This window comes from Dendrobium catenatum, unplaced genomic scaffold, assembly GCF_001605985.2.
Source record: "Dendrobium catenatum unplaced genomic scaffold, ASM160598v2 fragScaff_scaffold_113, whole genome shotgun sequence".
NCBI classification, from domain to species: domain Eukaryota; kingdom Viridiplantae; phylum Streptophyta; class Magnoliopsida; order Asparagales; family Orchidaceae; genus Dendrobium; species Dendrobium catenatum.
In genome coordinates, this window is record NW_021318575.1 from 984520 (window position 1) to 996404 (window position 11885).

Consider the following 11885-nt stretch of genomic DNA (forward strand, 5'->3'; position numbering starts at 1 on the left):
AAAGTTATTATAAAATTCTTGTAAATATGAAGTGATTGATTGCATTTACTTTTTATTCACTTGCAAAGACATTATGATAAAGCTAAATAAATTTCAATTGCAAGAAGGATGTCAAGATTAAGGTTTCGTTTAGGATAACTTTCTTACTGCTTCTTAAAGTAGCTTTATAGTATAAAAATTTTAATTTTTAAACTTAAAAATTGTTTTAAGAAGAAATAAAAAAGTCATCCCAAATGAAACCTAAGCATGTGAATGCAATGGAGGGTTGGATTTCCATTCTATGGTTGACTTCTCCTTTGTTCAAATTTAATTTATACTAAACAAAAGCTTTGTTTGGGTTAGCTTTCTCATTGTTTTCTAAAACAACTTCTTTGTACAAAATTTTTTTTGAATTAGAAATTTTTGTACTAAAAAAAAGCTTTAGAAAACAATAAGAAAGCTGTCATAAACAAAGCCTAAATAGCGCTCTATTTTTTCCATACAAATCTTGGATGCCCCGCTCCATCATCACAAGAAATACATGATGGAAAGATTATATATATATATATATATCAATCATTATTAAAAAAAATTACAATATTATATTTGATTATTCATTTTCTTTTAAGTTTTACTCTCTTTCCTTTACTTGTATGGCCAACACTTTTGAGCTTATGCACATTTTTCTTTCCCTTAATTAATAAATAATACATACCATTCTTCTAATTAAAATATAATTTTTAATTAATATAAAATTGAATTTTTAGCCACAAATTATTCAACATATGATAAAAGAATGTGACATTTGTCCCTTAAAGAATAGCAATCCCTTAATGAGATAGAAGATTTAAAAAAATGTGGATGAGTAAGCTCTGAAATCATTTTCATGGTTTGGGCCACCTATCCCTTAATGAGATAGAAGAAAGCTGAAGTGGGGCACTCCTTGGATGCCATATATTTCTTTAAGAGTCAGCCAAAACAATTAAATAATTCATTATCTAAGGCTTCGTTTGGGACGGCTTTTTTATTGCTTTCTAAAACAGAATTTTAGTACAATTTTTTTTATTTTTGTATTAAAATTCCGTTTTTGAAAGCAGTAAAAAAGCCGTCCCAAACGAAGCCTAAATGTTGAAAGAATCAATCACCTAAACCAAATAGCCTTTAAAGAAAAGATTTAAACCCACTCTAATTGTCTTTGTCACTTAGTGCATCTAACCATTTAAGCCATCCAATGTATTTTGGAATATTAGGAATGATTCTACAATTTTCTTTCTATAAGAAATATTTCTTATAGTAAAAGAAAAAAAATTAAAATTATAACAGATGGCTTATCTAATGAAATAGAATAACCTAACAAAATATAGAATAATTGCCACTGTCCTCAACAAAACAAGGTCTGCATGATTTTGAATGCTTCCCTTATTTAAATAAAAGTTTTCAAACACATTAGGATCATAGAATCAGGTTGAACAAAGAATAAAGCTTAGAGAAAGATGTTTAGGTTGGGCTCTTTGGATTGATGCCATCTATCTCTTGAAGAATCAGCTAAGACTCTCTCTCTCTCTCTCTCTCTCTCAATCAGCTATGATATATATATGATATTGTTGTGTCCTTAAACATTTGTGATGGTAGAGAGATAATGAGCTTAACGATTTAACTTTGTACGAAGATCCAGTACACAGACATAGGGGGTAGAAATCATATAAGAGATACCACAATTTTTACGTGAAAAATTCATAAAAATGGAAAAAATCATGAGGTCTTGCCAAGTTGAAATGGTTCCACTAGACGGCAGACGGCGGAGATTGGAAGGACCATAGTTAGCCGAAGGTGGTCAGTAATCAGACAGATAGCTGACAACGATAGTTGGACAAAGGTTCGACAACAATCAGCAATCAGGAAGAGATCCGACGGCGGCAATTCCTGGGAGGAGATTCGACAATAATCAGCGAATTGGCAGAATTCTAACGATGGTCTGCGGTGGATAAGAGATTCGATGGCAGCGGAAATGGCTGAAAATAAAAGAGTAACCTCTAGTTTTCTTCTTTTTTTCGCCCCCCTCATGTGAGGAATTAAGGTCTATTTATAGTTTTTTTGGAGTAACATGCACAATAAATATTAAGAAGATCCAGGATAAATTTGGAGTGCTTCATCGGATGGCCCATACTAATTCCCTCAATCATGAAGCGTTTGTCAAACATTTATATTCCCTAATGACGTCAAAATTAAGCGATCTTTGACCCGTTGGGCTCGTCTCGTCGAGCCACTAGATTCAATTGTAAGCATGTCGTATTTGGATATCATTATTCATCCAATTAATGCTTTGGAGCTTTCAAATATGTTTTAAGCCCTTCATTTAAGCCCATTTGAGCTCGAATTGGAACGATTTTAGTGTCGTTGGGTTCGTCCCACTCAGACGTTCAATTTGACTATAGGTTTATTGAAATTAGAGTTTGGATGGTCTTAAATTTAGTTTTTGATATTTTTTAATACATATATGCATCAAGATTTGCACCCCATCAAGATGTTTATAGCCCTTGAGTTCAAGAGCATAAAATTTTAATGGTTTGTTAATTAGATTTAACTCTTCACTTGCAAGAGATTATAATAGATTCATTTCATATAATACAATACAAAAACATAAATATCAGCACATTAAATGAATGTTGAAAGAAACACAAGCAAAAGAAATATTATTCAATTAAAATCTATAATAGTTCACAATTTTTTTTTCTCCAAAAAAGATGTGAAAGCTAAGTTCAATTCCATCACCAAATTCTCCTTATATGGAAATACAATTTTGCATTTCAACTATTATCATTAAAGGCATAATTGGTTAATAAATAGAACCAAGCAATGGAGTAATTGACAAATAATTACTATTAATCATATTTTAAAATAGCGACTTTTGAGTACAACACGGCAGAATTCCTATCTCGATTGTTCAATAAATTTTATATTAGCAATAAAAATATGAGTTTTACATACATAAAATAAATCATTTTATATATAACAATTAAATTTTTTTTATTTAATTATATATTATTTTAATATCAAAATCACATAAAAAATATCAATAATAAAAATATGTGATGATGAAGAATTTAAGGTTTGATTTACAAATACATAAAAATTTTATGGTATAGTTATGAAGCCTAGATATTAAAACAACAAATACAAAGAGGACAACTTGCTAGAGCTTATCCTACAAAGTTGTTGATCATATATAGGGGTGTTAATAAATGATTCGACCTAAAAAATTTGAATTCAAGTTGACCCGTTTAATAAATTGGCGAGACTCGGGTTGTGCATTCCGACCCGTTTATTAAAAGGGTCGGATTCGGCTTGACATGTCTACCTAATTTTAATCCGAAAAAGGCTCATTTTTTCTTAAATTATTTTATTTATTGGTATGACATTCTCATTATTTTATCAATTAGCCCTAAATCTATGATAAAAAGTTAGTAAGAAAATATCTTCTTTATTAAAATGGGTTATCGGGCCATATTCATGTTGCTAGCCGGTCGGGTTCTAGTTCACCATTTTTACCAGTTTATTAAATTGGTCAGATTCAGCTTGATTCAATTTTGTGTCGGGCTCAAACCCAACCAGTTTTGAAACCCTTAACCATATAGAGTAATTTTTTTTAAAACAAGGAACTCGCCTTTGTAAAATTTTTTTAATATAACTTAATGAAATTTTTGTAACAAAAAGTTAAGCCGTATGAGAATGAGACCATTGATATAATCTCATAATATAAGATTTTTTTTTACCTAAGATTTTTTTTTTAATTGAAAAAAATCTAATTATTAATATCAAGTTAACTTCAATGTATGGGGTGTCAAATTTAGTTTTCGGGTCAGTTCGGGTCCAACTCAAACTTGATCAAATCTGAACCCAACCGAATTAGTTAAACATAGATATAATTAGAATCACCTACAGATCAGAACCCGACTCGCCACTAACCCGATTCGACTCGACCCAACCCATTGACACGATTGGAGTGGGATGGGTGACCAAGCGGGGGCGGTCGAGTGGACGAGCAAGGGCGAGTGGGAGAAGGCTAGCGTGCGAGCGCGCGCAGCAAGTAGGCATTGAACAGGCGAGCATGAGTAGCGTGACGGACGAGCTTGTGCGCGACGGAGCTTCAGGTTGCTTTCATGTTTTTGGGTTGACTTGCATCTGATCCAAAATTACAATCAAGTCAGAATACGAAATCGAATCTAACCCATTTTTCAAGCTGGTTGACCCGAACCTCAAATTTTTAGGTCATATTCAAATTTCATATCGTGTCAAACCCATAGCTAGCTTGCTCCCATCCACTAATTAAGCCCAAGGTGCAGCCACATTACAAAACGACATCAACAGCACGTATGAAATTGAATTGGCAGTTTTGAAAATATTACAACTTGATGGTGGGCCTAATTAGTGGATGAGAGCGAGCCGGCCCGGCCCAATTAAACTATATATATATATATATATATAATTAAAAGTATTTTAAGTTGATCGACCATTTTAATGAACTTACAAGCCGAGTCAGGTTGAGCTCAAACTCAAACTCCTTTAATATACGAGCTTAAGTGTGGACTTGAACTCGTGGCTCGATAAACTTGACTCATGAACTCGTTAACTAGTTGAGTTCAAACCTGCTCAACTCACTTACTCCCCTACTGCTAGGCACCAACAAAACTAATTATTAGTTCTAAGAGAATGACCCCTTCCATTATTATATTCTTGAAAATCATGACTCATTTGAATTCATAAAATTCTTAAATAAAAACTAACATAGCTACATTATTAGGATATAGCTACCATGTGGATTGCTTTATAGAAAACTCAAAAATATAATAAGAACATGCAGAGGGTGAAAATGTAATATTACCATTTCATTATTGCTTTCATGAAAAAATTTTATTAGTGAGAAAAATCTTTTACACAGTAAAATCTATTAAAATATAATAGTTGTGAAAAGTTTATTATCCAACTTTTTATGTTAAGAGAGAAATAATAACTTTCAAAAAAATTTTAATCCCTACAAATTTTGTAACTAAGACTTTGTTTGGGAAATCTTTCTTACTACTTTCTAAAGCAGCTTTTTAGTATAAAAATTTTTAGCTTTACAAAGCATTAAGAAAGTTGTCATAAATGAAGCCTAATTTACCATCAGCTATTGAAAAGAATTTGAGTTAGTTGAACTTAACTTCTCAACGATATGAACCCCCCATCAACACCATAAATGTTTCTATCAAAGTCCAAATGAGCCTAAATCAAAGACTTAAAGCTTATTTGAAAACTTTTAAACATTAATTGAACGACTAAAATATCTTCAAATCTTGAGTAATTATAATCAAATCGACCCGCTCAACAAGACAAATCTATTGAGCTCATGATCATTTAATTCTAATATCTTTAAGATACTGAAAAAGTAGATGAATACTGCATAATTAAGACAATCAATATGAATCGTTTGATGAAGTATTATAGAATATAATCAAATTTACTAAAAGGCCATACCTTATAAAAAATATATATATCTATAAATATAATATAGTTCCATTCTTCATGTGAGTGAGAGGTTCCAGAGATGAGAGAGCTACATAATTTTTGTCTGTATGTGCTGAATCTTTGATTAAAACTAAAATATTAAATAAACACTCTACAGTATGAAATTTTCCAACACATAAAAGTATTTTTAATTTATCAGAACTTATAAAAATTACTTTGAAAATGAATTTAAAAAATAATTATCAGCTTTAGTGAATAAAATGCAAAGTTGTCCAAAATTTAGGCTTTATTTGGGACGGCTTTCTTACTATTTCTTAAACTAGAAAATTACTTTAAGAAGCAGATAGAAAACCGTCCCAAACAAAACACTACAGAGAGAAGCAAAAACAGCTTTGATTGTATTTTTATCTAATTGGTACTGTGACAGCAAAGATGAGCATTTCATTCACATCAAAGAAGATCTGAAATGATGAGCACCTCAATAATTCCTCTTGATGCTACATATTTAATTAATATGAAATTAATGTGGTTGGGAAAATCTAATATATAATTATTATTAAATAAATTATTTAATTTCATTTTATTCACAACTTAATTATTTGTTTGCAATTACTTTGCATGTGATGACAATAAATTGAGAAAATTAATGTGGTGAAATAAAATGAGTTTTAAGAGTGGAGTTTGCGCTTCAATTGGGATAGTTTTCTCGCTGCTTTCTAAAGTAACTTTTTAGTATAAATTTTTTTAAAAAATAATAAAATAATAGTGTTCAAAAACTATCACAAATGAAATTTTAGTCTTATGTTAATAAGATATATTACCAATTGATCATTTGTTAATACTTATTTTCTATGCTAGTACATTCTTTCAGGTAATCAGTATGAAATTAAGGATTCATTTGAAATAATTTTTTTAATGCTTTCTAAAACAGCTTTTTAATCAAAAAATTTATTAAAAAAAAAAACAAAAAACAAAAACAAAATTTATTGAATAAGAATTTCTTGTACTCGAAAGTTGTTTTAAAAAGCAATGAGAAAGTTGTTCCAAACAAAGTCTAAATCAAGAGTTTTACGTCCATTGACAAGTATCTCTTGCACTTGAGAGCTCAGCCCATCAACCATTATTTTCCTACAATCAGAAGTTTTAATCAAATATCAAGCACTAAGAGCCCACTCAACTATATTGATCGATTATCGGGCTACGCTCTTACAAGCTTTGATCAATCATGGCGAAGAATGCCAAAGAACCATGGTAGCCATAAACTATGTGAATTAGTGATCAATCATCATGACCATAACCTATGCTTCCATTTTTTGGGGAGTGAATCAAAAGGGGATTGAAGTTGCACATTATACATTAACGCACGCACTCATATTCAACCGAAAAGCTTGGACTTATTACTGAGCATTGGTGTTGTGAATGAGATGAGTGCAGCTTGACTTTGAGCTCAATTCTATGAGTTTGAGCTAGCTCATTTATCTTCTCCAATGAGTTTCAGGTCGGTTCTATGAGTCAAGGCTAGCCCCAATTAATTCATAAATGGACTTGACTCTTATAGCCAGGGTTGGCAAAAGAACTTGTCATTCGTGAGCCTCATATTAGAATTTTTTGTACTGAAAAACTATTTTAAAAGCAGTAAGAAAGCTCTCCAAAACGAAGCATAAATCTAGCAATTTATGTACCTTAACATGTTATTCATTAACATCCATGTGAATAATCAAATTTATTTTTGTTTGTTAGCTTTAAAGTTTTACTTTAATATATATTATGGGGAATCACATAACAAACCTTAATTATTTCATAAAGACAACATATTGATTAATTATTGAGATCCTTAAATAAAAACAAAATATATGAGGCCAATAATTGTTTTGGAGAAGATGAATCTCCAAAAATTTGGTTGGCATGTTTTGTCCATTCAAAGATTTTAAATAGTTTTCTACAAATAAAACACATGTCAACCAAATTTTTGGTATGGCTATTATTTATATTGTAACATAAATATATTTTTTGCATAATAATTAGCAATATGTTAAAAGAAGAATAAGGAGTATTAATAAGTTAATTATCATCATCAACATTAAGGAAAAGTAATTGATCTTAATTAATTTCAATCATGTATTTTATAAGAAATTTAATTATTTCCCTTAAGCCTAGTTCTTTGTAATAATCAAGCATTAATTAGTGACCTAAATGATATTGGTTAAGCACTTTTTTAGGAAAAAATTAGGGTTATAATATTATAATTCAAATTTGATGAAAATGATTATTAAGATTATTGATTGACTTATACTTTGTTTATGACGAACAATTATTACGTCCTCCGACCGGACGTAGAGGGACCGGACCGGACGTAGAGGAACGTCCGGTCGGAGGCAAATTCCCGCCAAAAAATGAGTTGTACCGAGCAAATACCGAGCAATACCAAACAATAACGAAGAATACCATCATTTGAAGACCCAATACCGAGTTATACCGGGCTTTACCGAGCAAATACCGAGTTATACCAAAGTTGTACCGAGTTTTTCGTACAGCTCGGTATAACTCGGTATTGGTCTTCAAAGAACGGTATTTCTCATTATTATCAAATAATACCTAGTTGAACCGAGCAAATACCTAGTTTTTTGACTGGAAATTGCCTCCGACCGGACGTTCCTCTACATCCTTGCACCGGACGTAATAAAAGTTCGTTTGTAACAGCTTTTTTATTGCTTTCGAAAACAGCTTTTTAGTATAAAAATTTCTTAAAATTAATGAAAAAGCCGTAGTCAAAAGATATCCCAAATAAATCCCTAGTATAGTCTAATATCTATAGATATTATTGCATGCGGAGTCCGTATCGGTGCTACGTCTGAATTCTGAGTGTGCGCAATAAAATCACTGTAAAAGGATTGTATTTACAGTAATTGAGCTTTCACTGTGCTTTTACTGCGCACAATCATAGAATTCAGACAGTTCTCCTGTCCGGACTGCACGTAATAATATCTACTTCGTATAATACTCATACATGAAACTCAACATATATCACATCAAATTTCGTTGCGCATAACAATTTTGATTTTTGCGTTTTCGGCTTCATTTTTAGAGACAATACTCTGAATAAAAGATGGGCCGACCTATTCAATTATTCCTATCTTTAATTAAAATATGATTATAATAACCATTTTAATAATAAAATTAGCGAACCTAAAAGCATTATTCTACGATTTCTATCAGCCAACACAACAATGCCACGTCAGCTGGGCCCCATATTTGGCCAACCGGAATTATATAATATTTTTCATAATTAATATTCTCATCAAAATTGGTTTTAATAAATTATCGAGTACTTAAAAAAAAGAGTAATAAAAATAATAAAATAATTTATTAAAAAAAATTAGTTACGGCCGACCTTTCGTCTGTAAACAAAGAGAAGCACAACTTTCTATCACTGGATAGAGATAGAATACTTTACAATAGACCAGAAGAATCGCCAGTCGATCTAAGCCAAATGGACGGCTGAGATTCTTCGAGGTTTCCCAGTAATCCGTTGAGATAATTGGTTGGATTAGGCTGACGTGGAGGAATATGGACAGCAAATTTTCTAGAAAAAGAAAATTAATAAAAAGAGATAATTATATAAATAATAGGTGAAATTTGATAATGTATAAAATTAATATTGCATTTTTTTAATTTAAATATTAAAATTTTTAATGAAATTGTAACTTTTTTTTTGATAAATTTGTAATAATTTAATTGTGGCACTAATAAATATGGGAAATTGATAATAAAATTTATAGATAAGTGTTATTTTTATAAATAAATAAATACAAATTGAATATTATGCATTTATTGTTTTTCTATTAAATTTTGGAAAGAAAATCATGTTGGTTTTAAGGACGAGCATTAGTTGGTTTGAATAAAAAATTGTCAAAAAGAAAATATTTAATTGATTTAATTTGGTTTATTAAAGAATAATTTTATTTTTAATTGAGAATAAAGGTTATTTGGATTAGGTGAATGATTATGTTTGAAAATAACAAAAATTTGGTTCAACCAAAAATTAATAAAAAAATAGAAATAAAACTTATGTAATATATAGAGTATTTGTCTTTTTTGTGGACCAGAACATTCGCAATATTAGAGAGATAAATAGTTTAATATATTAGTTTTGAATGAAGATCTAGTACACATACATATAAAGAGAGAAGAATGTGAGAGTCATAATAAATACCAAGTTTTTTATAAGGAAAACCTTGAAAAAGAAAAAAAAACATGGGGTTTGGTATAGTTAAAATGATTCTACTAATTTTGTAGACTATTACAAACAATGCTCGTCCTGAGGTGAAATATATTAGCCCAATGTATCATATAGAACACATTACATAATTGAGGTTTAAAAAATTCAATAACAAGGGAGCTATTATCAATAGAATGTTGGCATGTCATATTTGAATATCATTTGGTCATCCAAATTATTATTATTATTATTATTTTGAAGCAAAGAGCCAAATTACAGGAAAGCAAAAAAATACACGGAGAATCAATCCCAAGGGCTCAGTAAAAGGCCGAGGCTTCCAGCTTCTCCAAAGCCATGCTCGGACCACCCAATTTGGTGAAGAGAAATGCGAAGCAACCAACCCAACCGAGCAAAAGACCACCACCAAAGGTTGCCACGAGCATGCCGACGGAGAAACAATCCCTAGCCACATCATTGCCCGACAAACCAAAGATGAACACAAAAAATAAATCGGAGCTCCAAAGAACCAGCACCATATTACTTCCAGCAAAAAAACTCGAACAATGAAGTCTACCATAAAGTGAAACAGTAAGGCAACCAACAAGGGAGGGAGGTTACCTACCCCGTCAGCCCCTCCCACGAGAGGCGACAGAAACAACCGGTTTGTTACGCAACAAGGCAAAACCATTCCCAGGATCATCACCCCCATAAGACTCCGAAGAGGAAGAATCAGAATCATACTCAGACGAACAGTGCAGCCAATCGAGATGTACCCTCACATCTATCCTAGAATTGTTTCCCACATGATACACCATAGCTTGAGGCTTAATTAAATTAACTGGCACATCAACAAAGGAGTTAGGAACTAAACCAGCATGTGTTATAGGGGTAGAGATGGTATAGCTAGCATCAACACTCTCAGCAGGCACCTTAACCAAAGCAGATCTAACTGAAGAGGATCCAGCATCCTGAACAACAGGGCTCGAAGGAGATGGGACAGCAAAAACAAGTAACTCACTAATAGGAGAAACAGAAGAACCAGACATCTCACCCACCATAGAGGGTAGCACATCCATAGGTAAACCGCACCTTTCAGGTTCAGAATTAGCACAATACAACACATAGATAACATTAACCTTACAATTCACAGCACCACCAACACTAACACAAAGCCTAGGACCCAGTACAACATGCACAACCTCAACCATAGAAGTAACAGGGACATTAGGAGAAAGTTCAAGATTAGCTTCCGGCACTAGCTCACACTCAGCTAAACATGGAAGACCATCACTCACATGGCCATCCACCTTAAATAACAAATCCAAAGGTCCGGGAGAAGCCACATCCCCCAAAACAGCCTCATCAACAATATCCATATCAGCAACATCATTTTTAATAGGAAAAGAAGGCTTCGAAGATAAAATTGGATAGGAAACATAAGAGGAAGAACGCACTCACCCCGCTTGTGCCCAATATCCTTACACAGCACACATAAGGGGGGAAAAGCCTCCATTTGAACATGTTGAACATAACCCAAATGCTCCAACCCCAACCAAACTTTATCAGGGTATAGTTTCGTAATGTCTAATTCCACCAAGACACGTGCCAAAGAAGGCCGCGAGCCAACATATGTTGCATAATCAATTTTAAGGGGGCGACCAAATGAAGAACTCAACGCATGAAGGATTTTGGGAGCAAAAAGGTGAGGCCGAAGGTTAGGGAAAAAGACCCAGATGAGAATAATCAGAGATTCCACACCGATATCAAGTGTAGGCAACCATTTAGTAATTTTCATGTAGCAATTGAACACCATGTATGAACGATGGTAAAAGACCGAGAATTCAGCCGAAAGTTTTAGGTTAAAGAAAAATCGACGGATAGAATCCAAACTAGGGCGACGAGAGGGAAAAAAAACCCACCAGAATAAACTAAAAAGGGGCGGCTAAAGAAGCGATCTCCTCCTCATAGATCTAAACAGTAGGTAAACCATGAAAAGAGCTCGTTTTGAGAGGTGGAAAACAAACATTAGATGCACAACCAGATAAAACATCTAAAAAAGAACGATACTTCTAGGATCCATCTAAAAAACCAGGATCTAAGAGCCGATTAGAGGCCATGCTGAACACCCGACAACACAAGAGAAAAAACGGCCAACAGAAAAAGCGGAAGAAAAGACTTCCCT